This window comes from Salmo trutta, chromosome 23 (assembly GCF_901001165.1).
Source record: "Salmo trutta chromosome 23, fSalTru1.1, whole genome shotgun sequence".
In the NCBI taxonomy this organism is placed as follows: domain Eukaryota; kingdom Metazoa; phylum Chordata; class Actinopteri; order Salmoniformes; family Salmonidae; genus Salmo; species Salmo trutta.
The window spans coordinates 28,786,197-28,800,738 of NC_042979.1; the positions used below are offsets into that span (position 1 = coordinate 28,786,197).

At 44.1% G+C, this 14,542-nt stretch overlaps 1 protein-coding gene across 2 annotated transcripts in view; it reads right to left on the bottom strand.

Moving 5' to 3' along the window:
* lhfpl2a (LHFPL tetraspan subfamily member 2a) overlaps positions 1-14,070 on the bottom strand; it is a 75,936-nt gene extending 61,866 nt beyond the window's left edge. For both annotated transcript variants that reach the window (XM_029709751.1, XM_029709749.1), the window contains exon 1: positions 13,830-14,070. The gene's annotated coding sequence lies outside the window, so the exon portion shown is untranslated. The remainder of the gene's footprint in view (positions 1-13,829) is intronic.
* Positions 14,071-14,542: the final 472 nt, after the last annotated feature.

A 14,542-nucleotide genomic window follows, 5' to 3' on the forward strand; every position in this document is an offset into this window, starting at 1 on the left:
AGTTGTGAGAGGGAGATAGAACTCTGTCCCTTTATAATGTCATCATCACATCCAAGACCACTTGGTTGCCTCTGCAAAATAAACCTAGTTCTCCTGATGACACTCACGCCTTCACTTCACTGCTTTGTAACTTTGGCCATTTAGACAGGACACCAGCTGTAACGTTAAAATACAAGGTGTGCAAAACCACCCTTAGGCAATACGCACAACTCAATGATTACACACACACTCTCATTTCCTCTCTGTCTTTATTGAGGTGTGTGTACGTTGTATGTGTGTAAGTTGTATATATGCATGCATTCGTGCACTGTACTTGTGTGTGTGGCTGGCTGGCATGTACAGTATGTGTGCGTGCGCGTGTGTGTGTGTGTGTGTGTGTGTGTGTGTGTGTGTGTGTGTGTGTGTGTGTGTGTGTGTGTGTGTGTGTGTGTGTGTGTGTTGCCCGCAGACCACCAACGAACTCACACAGAGACAGATGACGTCAACTTGCAGTGATTACTTTAATAGCGGAGTAGAGTAGAGGCTGTGGAGCAGCACAGATGGCTGGACAGCATCAACCTAACAATGAGGACCTGTCTCTCTGTCTGTCTGCTCGGCCAGCTACAGATGTAGGATGTTAATTTGGAACCAGCTTGCTAGAGCAGGAAAATAATCCTGCAACAACAGGAAATGTGAATTATTTTGTGGATTATCATTAATGGACATTTTTTGTAGGGGTTTGTTGGAAACTGACTAATTGACTCGAGCATGTTTTAGTATGTTTAAAAAAATCACGGTCCTATAACACTGCCTTATATCTTAACATGTTTTATATCATTATATTTTCTTAACATGTTTTATATCATTATATTTTCTTAACATGTTTTATGTCATTATATTTCCTTAAGATGTTTTATATCATTATATTTTCTTAACATGTTTTATGTCATTATATTTTCTTAACATGTTTTATGTCATTATATTTCCTTAAGATGTTTTATATCATTATATTTTCTTAAGATGTTTTATGTCATTATATTTTCTTAACATGTTTTATGTCATTATATTTCCTTAAGATGTTTTATATCATTATATTTTCTTAACATGTTTTATGTCATATTTCCTTAAGATGTTTTATATCATTATATTTTCTTAACATGTTTTATATCATTATATTTTCTTAAGATGTTGGATATCATAATTTCTTAGAATAGAAAGAAGTGTTCTCTCTGTGTATGAGTAGTGTAGTGGATTGACTCCCTAACATCAAGGCCTCTCCTGACTGATAAGGATACCGGTTGAGACATTTTTGGTTATGGCAAATCAAGTCAGACATTTTAAAGCAGAATTTACAAACTTTAAAAGCCTTTTTAAACCTTGAATACACTACAAGTTTGAATTTCCTGTTTTGTGGGAAAATTCTCAGCAACAAAAGAGTGATCAAATTAAGATCCTACATCTGTACTGCCTGATGTAAAATACCTGACCAGAAACACATCTGTAACAAAGACACAGCATCTTCCAGCAGCACACCACTCTACTGGCCAGTACAAGAGAAGATAATGATGAACTCAGTGACTGGGGGCTTCTGGTCAGTGTGCTGCTGTGTTGACTTAATTGTTCCAACTGAGAGAATGAGCTGAGTTTCCTGATTGCATGCAGCCAAGACAGGAGAACAGAGCAAAATACAACAGCAGAGGTACGCAAAGACACACACACACACACACACACACACACACACACACACACACACACACACACACACACACACACACACACACACACACACACACACACACACACACACACACACACGCTGGTGAAGACATTTGGCCTGCTGATTTAAAGAGTGCTGTGAATGTGGGAATGGGGTGATTCATAATAACTTCATGATGTCTGTTTTCAGACAGACTTAAGATGGATCTATGATGCCTGGGAGTCAGAGAGAGACTACTGTGCTCTCTGACAGACTTAGCATGGAGACTGAGGAGATATGTAGGTCACACAGACACACACACAGACACAGACGCAGATGCAGACGCCGACACGCAGATACGCAGACACGCACACACGCACACACACACACGCACGGCTAATAACAGTCTGGTAACAAGGGATGGGAGGTTAATACTCCTGGTCTGGACCTGGGCCAGGAGAAGACATCCACTTTTGGACCAGAAACATGTCCTCCTTCCTCTCTTCCTTCCTGGTCCAGACCAATCCTATTTCTGTTCTCCCTGAGTATTGACTGTGATCAGTTTCTATTGTACTGAGGTATTCAATACTTCTCAGCAGTATAGAAGCCACTCCTAGCCTCCCCCTTCAGTAACACAGGCCATTTTCCTCCAGGAATCTGATGACTTTACAATAACAAGGCTATAATGGAGCCTGTAATGTCTGTCTACAGCGCAGAGGATCACACAGTGTTTACAGAGAGGGGCGACAGCTAACTGCCTGCCACTAAACCCCTTTCTTTACAAACCCCTAGAGACTACAGAGGGATGATGTCAGAAAGCAAAAAGCAGAGATGGAGAGGGCTGGAAGAGAGGAAGAGGGAGAGATAAAAGGAGGGCTGAGGGAGATAGAGAGACAGGGCCAGACGAGAAGGAGACAGAAAGGGAGAGTGAGCGAGAGGCAGAGAGAAAAAGGTGACTGCGGGTGGAGGATGAGGGAGGACGGGGGATAGAGAAAAGGCAAGGGCGGGTGGAGAGAGGAGACAGAGAGAAAAGGCGAGGGTGGGGGAGGGAGGAGGCTGAGAGAGAAAAGGCGAGGGTGGGGGAGGGAGGAGGCTGAGAGAGAAAAGGCGAGGGTGGGGGAGGGAGGAGGCTGAGAGAGAAAAGGCGAGGGTGGGGGAGGGAGGAGGCTGAGAGAGAAAAGGCGAGGGCAGGTGGAGGGTGGAGGCTGAGAGAGAAAAGACGAGAGCGAGTGGGGGGAGGAGGGTGAGAGCACCAGAGTTTAGGGTTCCAGACTGGGAACTCTGGGAGATGGATCACAGATGTCTGACCTTCACTGCCGCCCCTGGGCTGTGCAGGATAATTGTGAAACAAAGCATCTCCCTCCCTCCCTCCCTGTCCCACCCCTCTTTCACTACCTCTCTGCATTTTTAAGCCCCTCTACCTTCTTCCTTTCCCTCTCTACTTTCTCTCTTTCTTTATCTCTTTATTCTTCCTCTCTCCTTCTCATGCTTCTCTCTATTCTTTCTCTATCCCCCCTCTCTCTATCTTCTCTCACTTTCTCTAATGACAGCAAACACACATCCCTTATCTTCTGCAATCAGCCTGGATAACTGCAGCATACAAGCACATGAGTCTTCCGTCTCTAAAGGTAGCCCTACACAAACAAACACCCCGTCTCAAGACTAGTCTCCTTGAGGAAGAGGTAACCATATGCAAGCAGCAAGCATTGTGAAGAAGCCTGTGTAAAAGCCCTTAGTAAAAGAGGCGATGAGAACCAAACAGAGAGAGAGATAACAAGACAGAGATAGTCCTCCTTACCCAGACAGGGAACAGCAGCACTCATTTACCTGAGGCAATATGTAAGCACTTCCGATGGCTGCAGATAGCAGCATGCACACACACAGTCTGAGGTTGCAGATACACTACATCACCAAAAGTATGTGGACATCTCTTCAAATGAGTTGATTTGGCTATTTCAGCCACACCCGTTGCTGAGAGGTGTATAAAACCTAGCACACAGCCATGCAATCTCCATAGACCAACATTGGCAGTGGAATGGCCCGTACTGAAGAGCTCAGTGACTTTCAACGTGGTACCGTCATAGGATGTCACCTTTCCAACAAGTCAGTTTGCCAAATTTCTTCCCTGCTAGAGCTGCCCTGGTAAACTGTAAGTTCTATTATTGTGAAGTGGAAATGTCTAGGAGCAACAATGGCTCAGCCGCAAAGTGGTAGGCCACACAAGCTCACAGAACACGATCGCCGAGTGCTTAAGCGCATGGCTCGTAAAAATTGTCTGTCCTCGGTTGCAACAAGAACTGTTCGTTGGGTTTCCATGGCCGAGCAGCCACATGCAAGCCTAAGATCACCACGCGCAATGCCAAGCGTAGGCTGGAGTGGTGTAAAGCTCGCCGCCATTGGACTCCGGAGCAGAGGAAACACGTTCTTTGGAGTGATGAATCACACTTCACCATGTGGCAGTTCGGTGGACAAATCTGGGTTTGGCGGATGCCGGAGAACACTACCTGCCCGAATACATAGTGCCAACTGTAAAGTTTGGTGGAGGAGGAATAATGGTCTGGGGCTGTTTTTCATGGTTCGGGCTAGGCCCCTTAGTTCCAGTGAAGGGAAATCTTAACGCTACAGCATACAATGACATTCTAGACGATTCTGTGCTTCCAACTTTGTGGCAACAGTTTGCGGAAGGCCCTTTCCTGTTTCAGCATGACAATGCCCCCGTGCACAAAGCGAAGTCGATACAGAAATTGTTTGTTGAGATCCGTGTGAAAGAAATTGACTGGCCTGCAGAGCCAAGACCCCAACCCCATCGGACACCTTTGAGATGAACTGGAACGCCGACTGTGAGCCAGGGCTAATATCAGTGCCCAACCTCACTAATACTCTTGTGGCTGAATGGAAGCAAGTCCCCGCAACAATGTTCCAACATCTAGTGGAAAGCCTTCGAGGTTGTTATAGCAGCAAAAGGGGTACTAACTCCATATTAACGCACATGATTGATTTTGGAATGAAATGTTTGACGAACAGGTGTCCACATACTTTTGGTCATGTAGTGTATCTTTGAGCCAGCCAACAGGCCGGCCCACTGAACTAATGTAGCCTCCCAAGAAGCTTCCCTGGCATAAGTAGACCAGGTTTAAAGACAATGGAAGAGGGAGGGAGGGAGGGAGGTGAGCTGGAGGTGAAGCTGAAACCTTGTCAGTTCTTTCAGTGTTTGTTTACTTACTGAAAGTGTGTCAGTGTCCGGCTGCCCGTACAGCACCTGAGATTTCATCAAACAGGATACATCTGCTGATTAGGAGAGGAGAGGCAGTGTGGTGGTGAGATAACTGCTTTGGCAAATTCCAGCTAAATTAAATTAGTCCTGTATTCATATGAGACTGAGAGGGATATGAGTTCTGGGGGCCTTGGGACACAGTGGTGTTTATGTGGGTTTAACTAGACTTATGGCCATTGCTAACAATCAGACTGCATCTGTCTCTGTCTGTGCAGCAATGTCTGTCTCTTAAAATCTCCCAGTTTGTCCTTGGGCAGTCTAACATGAAGAATTAGAGACAATAAAAACAAGCTTCAAATTTTATTGAATCATATTAGACATGGTCATGTGTGAGTGCATGTGTGTGTATGTGTGTATGTATGTGTGTGTGTCTCTAGTCCTCTGGTATTATAACGCTATATCTCGCCCCTGTCCGGTCCAGTGTGAGTGCTCTCCAGTCGCCTGCAGCAGCAGGAGCGGCAGCCAACCCTGGAGACTCTTTCTCTCAACTACAAATCCATTCACAGCTGCACACACCATTAAGATAACCCTATACATTACACAGAGAGAGCCTGGTACACACCATTACTCTGGCCTATACACAGAGAGGCCTGCTACACACCATTACCCTGGCCTACACACAGAGAGACCTGATGCACACTTTTACCCTGGCCTATACACAGAGAGAGCCTGGTACACACCATTACCCTGGCCTATACACAGAGAGACCTGGTACACACCATTACCCTGGCCTATACACAGAGAGGCCTGCTACACACCATTACCCTGGCCTACACACAGAGAGACCTGATGCACACTTTTACCCTGGCCTATACACAGAGAGAGCCTGGTACACACCATTACCCTGGCCTATACACAGAGAGGCCTGGTACACACCATTACCCTGGCCTATACACAGAGAGGCCTGCTACACACCATTACCCTGGCCTACACACAGAGAGACCTGATGCACACTTTTACCCTGGCCTATACACAGAGAGAGCCTGGTACACACCGTGACCCTAAACTATACACAGAGAGAGACATGGTACACACCATTACTCTGGCCTATACACAGAGACCAGAGATCAGGGCTTTACGTTTCCAGTCAATATGAGTGGAAACAGTGGGCCTTATTCAAAAACACTTTCTAAACACTAGCTCTCGGAGGGTTATTTTATTGTATTATGAGAATTTCCATTTGGATTGATTAGACATAATCAATGGAAATCAATAGAAATATATTTACTATGTGAAACTACACAAATCCTCCTGCAGGGCCCAGGCCACTCACTCACAATGACTGAACTGTCCCCCTCTGTTTAGGACCTGGCTTTCTCCGTCTCCATGACTACCCTACCATAGTTTATCACCTGCAGCTAGGGCCTAGTGCCGACGTCATAGCGCTAGTCACCAACAGCAATTTCATATAAAAACAATAAAACAAGTCTCAAATATTAGGAAAATGTCTATACATTTCAGCTGTTTGAAAAACATTGCTCTGCTATTACAATTCATACAGTAGGAGTGCTGAGCTGAACGAGACAATTCAGTTTACAATAAACTGCCCTGCTAGGAGGTGGGCAGCTGTTGGACGAGACGTGAGACATTTGCAAGTTACAGTCATAGGCAGCGTGTGAGTTTCAAATTAGGGAAAGCAACAACAACAACAAAAATCACAAAGATAATCACCTTTATGATTAAGCATTCCATGCATCTATCATCACATTTTCAGACTTATGTAAGATAGTCTACTATTCCTAATATGATGAGTAGATTGGATAGTCATAAGTTATGCTAATAATATTACTGACTCACTGTTCGTAAAAAAGACCGTTGTGCTTTTCTTCTCTTTTCTTTGCACACATCCAGAGCTCAGCCCCAGCTAGAAAAGGCTGAGAAAAATGTGCCCTTTTATAAAGACATTTCATGCAATTCAACCCACTTTACTCCCCATGACTGAAGCCAAAAGCAGAATCTTCAATATCACAAAAATGACAGATTAAGCTAATCTGTTGACACTGAGAAACTGAGATCAATAAAAACAACCTTATCTTGACTGGAACCATCTGTGTAACTGTTCGCACAATAGCCTATTGGGAGTTGCACATTTTCATAGCCTAACTAAAGACAGGTTAGAGTTGCCTGTTTTAGACGCTTTATACTGACAGTCACAAATCAACAATCAGCTATTTGTGCATTTGTCACGTCCTGACCAGTGAAAGGGGTTATTTGTTATTGTAGTTTGGTCAGGGCGTGGCAGGGGGTGTTTGTTTTGTGTGTTTCGGGGTTTTTGGTTTATGTTCTATGTTTTCTATTTCTATGTGGGTTTTCTAGTTTTTCTATTTCTAGGTTAGTTTTGGGAACGACCTCCAATTAGAAGCAGCTGGTTGTCGTTGCTTCTAATTGGAGGCCATATTTAAGTGGGTTTATTTTCTCGTGTTTATGGGTGGTTGTTCCATGTATAGTCTATGTACCTTACAGGACTGTTTTTGGTCATGCGTTTGTTCAGTGTTCATTTCTTTAATAAATCAAGAAGATGATTCACATCCCCGCTGCAGTTTGGTCCGATCATTACGACGCTTATGACAGCGTTTCCCAACTGCATGCTTCCCGAATTGTGCACTTCCCGATTGTAGGTTATGTGCTGGCCTTTAAAACAATCCACAGCTATTTATTCAAATAAGCTAATGATCCTCTGTGGATAAATCATGCTCTCTGGTGTAGTGATTTTATGGATTGTATAAACATTTTTATAGACAGGAGTAATTATAATTTTAGCAAGTTCAATTGAATTTACTTTAGGGGAAGCTTAGCTATTGGATGCGCCGCCTATGATGACAGTGATGTGTCTGGAGAATCTCCTTAACTCTCGTCAATGTGAAAGGAGCATAACTAGTAGACCCTGGTTTACAGTTGGACATCACTCATACAGCTCTCACACTGAAATACTATTCACTTTGAATGAGTCATCTAACACTAGACTGGAAGTAGACAGCCTGTCTTTAGCAGAAGGTAGTGGGCCAAGAGGGGAGGGGGAGGGAGAGAGAGAGACCGTTATGGCAGTTGGTTTGTGACTGTAGCGCTATGACGTCGGCACTAGGCCCTAGCTGCAGGTGATAAACTATGGTAGGGTAGTCATGGAGACGGAGAAGGCCAGGTCCTAAAAAGATGGGGACAGTTCAGTCATTGTGAGTGATATGGCCTGGGCCCTGCAGGAGGTTTTTCACCGAGGCCCTGCACGTAAACTAACGGTAAGCTAGAAAAGAGTTGTCAGAGCTTGATTAGACTTCTTGACTTCTACAGGAGGGTGGAGTTGATTTCTGTGTCAACAGTGAAGCAGTTCTATCTTTCAGATATAAACCAGTAACGGACGACAACACAAAGCATTCATATCCCAAAGTCTGACTAACAACTACAATCATATAGCCTGTCATCTTCAACACCAGTATAAAACCCAACACAAAGCATATTTTTCATAATCAGACACACACACTATATGATAATCTCCTTACCGCCAGGCACAGAGGGCCAGGTGTCGCTGATTGGCTGTAATCTCTCTCCTCATTAGCATACAGCTGTGAGGCTGAGGCCCGGCACACTTGAGTTCCAGCCAATCAATACCCATAAACCCCAGACAGAACATCTGCTACCACGGCAATCTAAGGATGGCTGAAAGGATCATTCTACAAGGAACTCAGAATCCATAAAGGAAAGAATGTCCATTGTTATTAAGTGTCACAGTCATATTGGCAATAAGGAAACCAGTTTAAGTGGATCATGAGACTCCCAGTTGTATACACTGAGCATGTTACATGCAGAAATAACAGATCCGCACAGTTTTTGCCACACCAAGTGGAAATACAAACAACTAATCTGAAACTAAATTCTATGATAGGTCAGCTGAGAAAGGCTGCTGTCTGTCTATTGTGTGAGCACCACCCTGCTGGTTTCCCAGTAACGGCACCAGGCTGGGGGCCAGTAGGAGCCAGGAAGGGGTCGGGAGTGTTTTACCCCCAGCAGAGCCTCATCTCTGGGAGCCACGGAACCCAAAGGACAGCGGGAGAGGAGGAAAAATGTGTCAGACAAAAGAGTGAAAAGTAAAGTACACTCAGGGAGAGAGAGAGGAGAAGCGAGTGATTAATGCAGACGCTGCCTAATCTTATCAGTGTGCATGACTGCCCTAGAGTAGAGAGAGAGAGAGAGAGAGAGAGAGAGAGAGAGAGAGAGAGAGAGAGAGAGAGAGAAGGGAAATACCTGTGTGCCATCCCAGCAGCAAGATTTGTGACTTGCTGCCCCAATAAAAGGGCAACCTGTGAAAAACAAACACCATTGTAAATTCAACCCATATTTATGTTTATTTATTTTCCCTTTTGTACTTTAACTATTTGCACATCGTTACAACACTGCATATAGACATAATATGACATTTGAAATGTCTCTATTCTTTTGGAACTTCTGTGAGTGTAATGTCTACTGTTAATTTTTATTGTTTATTTCACTTTTGTTTATTATCTAGTTCACTTGTTTTGGCAATGTAAACATATGTTTCCCATGTCAATAAATCCCTTTGAACGGAATTGAATTGAGAGAGAGAGGCTGTGACTGAGAGAAAGAATGTGGTATTCACTCTTCTATACAGTTATTTTCATTACTATGATCAAGTGAACATGGCTCTGAGCAGGATGGTTGTGAAATCTATAGAGAAACTCTTCATCTTCTTTAGACCATCATAGAAAACTTCATCACTTGAGCTGCTTCCACTCCTTTGACCTTTTACATAGCACTGGCCTGCCATAAAACCACTGTTAACACATTTACACTGTACACACGCATACACACACACAAACACACATACGCATGCACATACACACACAAATAAGAAGAGAGGACAATAGTCTTCCCATTCTACTGCTCTCCTTTTCCACTCTGCTCTGCTGCTGAATAACAGTGAGAGAGACTTTTCCAGAGACACCTGTATGAGGTAGGCCACCTCATCTCCCAACCCTCCCAACTCTCTGTGGGTCTATAAAGCCATCGGATAGACAGACGCTTTTAATTCAATCACAACTGCTCCTTTTGGGAGGCTGGGACGGAAAACCTCCTAACGTAATGTGACCCAGTTAGAGTCCGTCAGTAGGTCTGCCTGCCTGTGTTCCAACGCAGCCCTCCTCAGAGGCAGTATGGCGGTTGTATTGCCAATTAACGGATCTTCGGGAAACAAGACACGCTGAAAATGATTAATTTCACGTGTTGGATTGATTAGAGCACTTCCTGGGGTTTGTTGTTGAAAGACTTCTAGCCGACCAACTCACACACAAAATCAAAGAATATAGGGGGGGGACAGGACAATGATGATGTCAAAAACAGATGTAGCAGTGAGTCAGTGAAAGTGAAAATGATCATGTTTGTTACTGTCCCCTCCTGCATCTGGAACACTTTAGTTTGAAGCAGTATAATGCAAACAGTGGTTGAAGGGGCTGACCGGTACTGAAAACCAGAACTTCTCTACAGCTTGAGTAACGGCATCTCTTATAGAATACCAGCTTTAAACTTCAAACCCTGGTGTGGTAAAATAGGAGTAAAAAAAATGGAGTATGGAGTATTACTGACTCCTTTTTAATTCCCCTTCAGGCAATCTGATACAAACCAAACAGCCTTGTTATCAGGACTATCTCCTCTAGTAGTGGGTAGTGAGGTCCTGTGGTGCCAAACAGTACACCATATGTTGGACCTTGCCTCCACACTACTGTCTGACCCCTGACCCCACAGACTCCATTTAATAAGCCAATTTTACAGACCTGTCACTCCAAGCCTGTGGTCCGGCCTCTGGTTTCACGCACACACTGATAGAGACGGGATCAGATTTCGGCTAAGAGCCCACTCCAAATATTGATGTTAACATACTCATCATAGCAAATGTTTATATTTGGAAAAGGCCGGACCACTGTGGGCTTTGAGAAGGTGTGTATGTGTACCACTGCACCAAACCCTCCAATTAAAAGTTGCTTTAAGCGTCGCCATGCCAAAGGGGAACATATTGACGAAAACTATAAAGTGAGGTCAGGGGCCTGGGCTAATGACACACACACAGACGATATCATCAAAGAGCAGAAAAGCTGAAGTTTGGAGAGCAGACTATGTGGTCTGTATGGAGCAGACTATGTGGTCTGTATGAACTGGTTGCCAGTCAAAGACGAAGAGGTTTTATGTGACGTTAAAAGAATCGCTAACTGCACCCACACAGCACCAAGCAGGCCGGGAAAAAAAGAGCAGAGGCTGGTAAGATTTTTTCCACTCTTTGATAATTCACCATTCTGTTTAGGCAAAGGAAGAAGAACAAAAAAACAACATTAAATAACTTTTCTGCACTCCTAGCCTGCACTCCTAGCCTGCACTCCTAGCCTGCACTCCTAGCCTGCACTCCTAGCCTGCACTCCTAGCCTGCACTCCTAGCCTGCACTCCTAGCCTGCACTACTAGCCTGCACTCCTAGCCTGCACTCCTAGCCTGCACTCCTAGCCTGCACTCCTAGCCTGCACTCCTAGTCTGCACTCCTAGCCTGCACTCCTAGCCTGCACTCCTAGCCTGCACTCCTAGCCTGCACTCCTAGCCTGCACTCCTAGCCTGCACTCCTAGCCTGCCAAGGCAGCCAGCAGTAGGTCGCTTGTATTTTCCCCTTTTCCTGAGGTCAGAGCTGAACAGAGCAGACCAGAGGAACATTCTCCAGCCTTCTCCAGCAGGCCTGTAATGATTGAAGCCTGTTTTATTCTGGGGTTTTTTATTGGTCCAAACACGGAACCCTGAGGGACAACACGTGCCTCGGCCCTCCAGCTCTAGCCACTGCCAGTGGTCCAACAACCAGCCTGCCTGCCAACGGCTGTCATTTTTATTCTTAGATACTGTAAAGTCACCCATTCAATGATGCCATTAAACTTCTAAACCACAATTGGGTGCCCGTTAAAGATGGTGATAAAGAAATTGCGTCAAACAAACGTACCAGGAAGGAAAGTGTCAACTTGAGATCGAGACTACACAGTGACTGTGCTGCAGCCAGCGACTGCCACGCATCCACGGTTGGCTATAACGTGACAATGAATGGTAGCATATTTAGCAACTCACTTTAAAGGTCCTGTCTTTCTAAATGTGTTTTGTGTATTCATGCAAGTACAGTGACGGGAAAGAAAGAGAAGAAAAATTGTCATGCCGTGTGAGTAGGTGGCAGGGAAGTCAGGCGCAGGAGAATCAAAGTTGGTATAAATGGAGTAGTTTAATAACGTAAAACAAAACCTCCAAAACCAAAGTACATAATAAAATAAACGTGGGTACCAAGAACCCGTTGCGCACCAATCGAATATCACGAGCATAACAACAAACAATCACTGACAAGGACATGAGGGGAAACAGAGGGTTAAATACACAACTTGTAATGAATGGGATTGGAACCAGGTGTGTAGGAAGACAAGACAAAACCAATGGAAAATGAAAAATGGCTCAATGATGGCTAGAAGAACGGTGACGTCGACCGCCGAGCACCACCCAAACAAGGAGAGGCATCAACTTCGGCAGAAGTCGTGATAAAAATAAAGTGCAACACAGCGAATTGAAAGTTAACACCGGGTCTAGAACTGTTCTCTTAGGTGAATGGATATTGATTACCTACTGACCGTTGCTATACAGTACACACTCCTTCAACGGCTTGAGCCTTGGGACAAGAACAAGCATTCTCATTCAACACATTGCCACATCCATTATTCATACAAATCAGTATTTCACTGCGGCATTTCAGTTTGGATTCTTTAGACAATTGTATTGGCTGCCAACTCCCCCTGCAGAGTTATGGGCTGGCTAACAAAGGAAAGGGGAGGGGGTCAGGCTGGCCTATAAATGAGATCTAATATATGGGATGTTTTTTTATGGGACACAATCTCTATATCCTGACTATTATAAGGTTGACAATACAGGGGTCCAAAAGCTTCACCTTAGTTGGTAATCTAATATGTCTTACCCCCCCAGGGCTCTAGCACACTAAGGTTTACACAAGTGTGTAGGAGCACACACACAGCACACAGGTGGAATCTGTTTTCAGGTTGTTGGTTTGAAGTGGGGGAAGGGGGAGTAAGGTCAGAACCTTCAATCTCATGAGCCCCTCTAGGAAAGTTCTTTACACTTCCTCAGTTTGTTATGAGCTAGTCATTCAGTTTGACCAGTCAACAGTCTAAATGCAGGTTTAGATATTCCAAATCACAGTTCAGGGAGTTGCCTCTGGACCATTTCGAGAACCGCCAAACTGTCCATTCACTAGGTCAGTTAGAAAAACAGCTACATCTGCCTCAGTCACAACCACATCTGCTTTGTTTACATTATGAGTTGACTGTTTGTTGTATATAAATAGGCTAATGTGTTTTTTTCATGAAATGTCATTCATTGTGAAGGCAATTGACTTTCCTTTGTGTCCTATTACTGATGTGTCAATAATTAATTTGACAGTTCATTTGACAGGAGCTCTGCTAAAATAACTATTATACATAGGCCTATTACTAACATTAATAACGTGATAACAGCAACAGCTGATTGTATTCGTGTCAGAAAAAAAAGAATGGAAAAGTATGTTCGAATGTGCAACGTTGCCTGGCAAACTATTCGTCATTCTGGTCGGCTTTCCTGCCACGAGTTTCCCCTTCAGCGACTGGGAAAAGCGCCGAACCAGCAGCTCTCAGACAAATGAAAGTAATTAGGCCAACATTTACAATGAAATTAACATAGTTCAAAAGTAGGCTGAGCGTTGTTGAAAATGTGAAAAGGGGGAAACAAAGTGAATAGGAAATCTGTGTAAATGAATAACGGGAAGAATAGACGAAAAGCGTATTGAATTGCAGAATAAATCCTTCCCCATACTTACGAATAGGTTTTCCAAGTTGTGCAAAACGTCCGGCGATCAATATGCTCTCTTTCCAATAAAAAAATCCAGCTAGCCTAAATATTTTTTGAAAACCGCTGTCTTTGGGTTAGAAGTTCTCTTTTTGGATAACGCCGTGTGTTTCTTCTACCCACACGACTCCTTGGTCCAAGTGTCTTCCTCCCCCACGCTCTCTGTGACCACGGATAACAGAGCTGCGAGCCTTTTTCTCCAGACCAGCATGCCTACATTTGGGAGCTAGTGACGTTATCCTCCTGTTACCATTTAATGTGTGTGTGTGTGTGTGTGTGTGTGTGTGTCTCTCTCTCTCTCTCTCTCTCTCTCTCTCTCTCTCTCTTGCTCTCAATTAAATTAAATTCAAATGGTTTTATTGGCATGGGAAACACGTTTATCTCAGCCCTGTATTATCTGCCCTACATGCCCTATATCTGCCCTACATGCCGTATATCTGCCCTACATCCCTACATCTGCCCTACATGCCCTATATCTGTTCTATATGCCCTATATCTGTCCTACAAAATTAAATCTAGAATCGGCTTCCTATTTCGCAACAAAGCATCCTTCACTCATGCTGCCAAACATACCCTCGTAAAACTGACTATCCTACTGACCCTTGACTTCGGGGATGTAATTTACAAAATAGCCTCCAACACTCTACTCAACAAATTGGATGCAGTCTATCACAGTGCCATCTG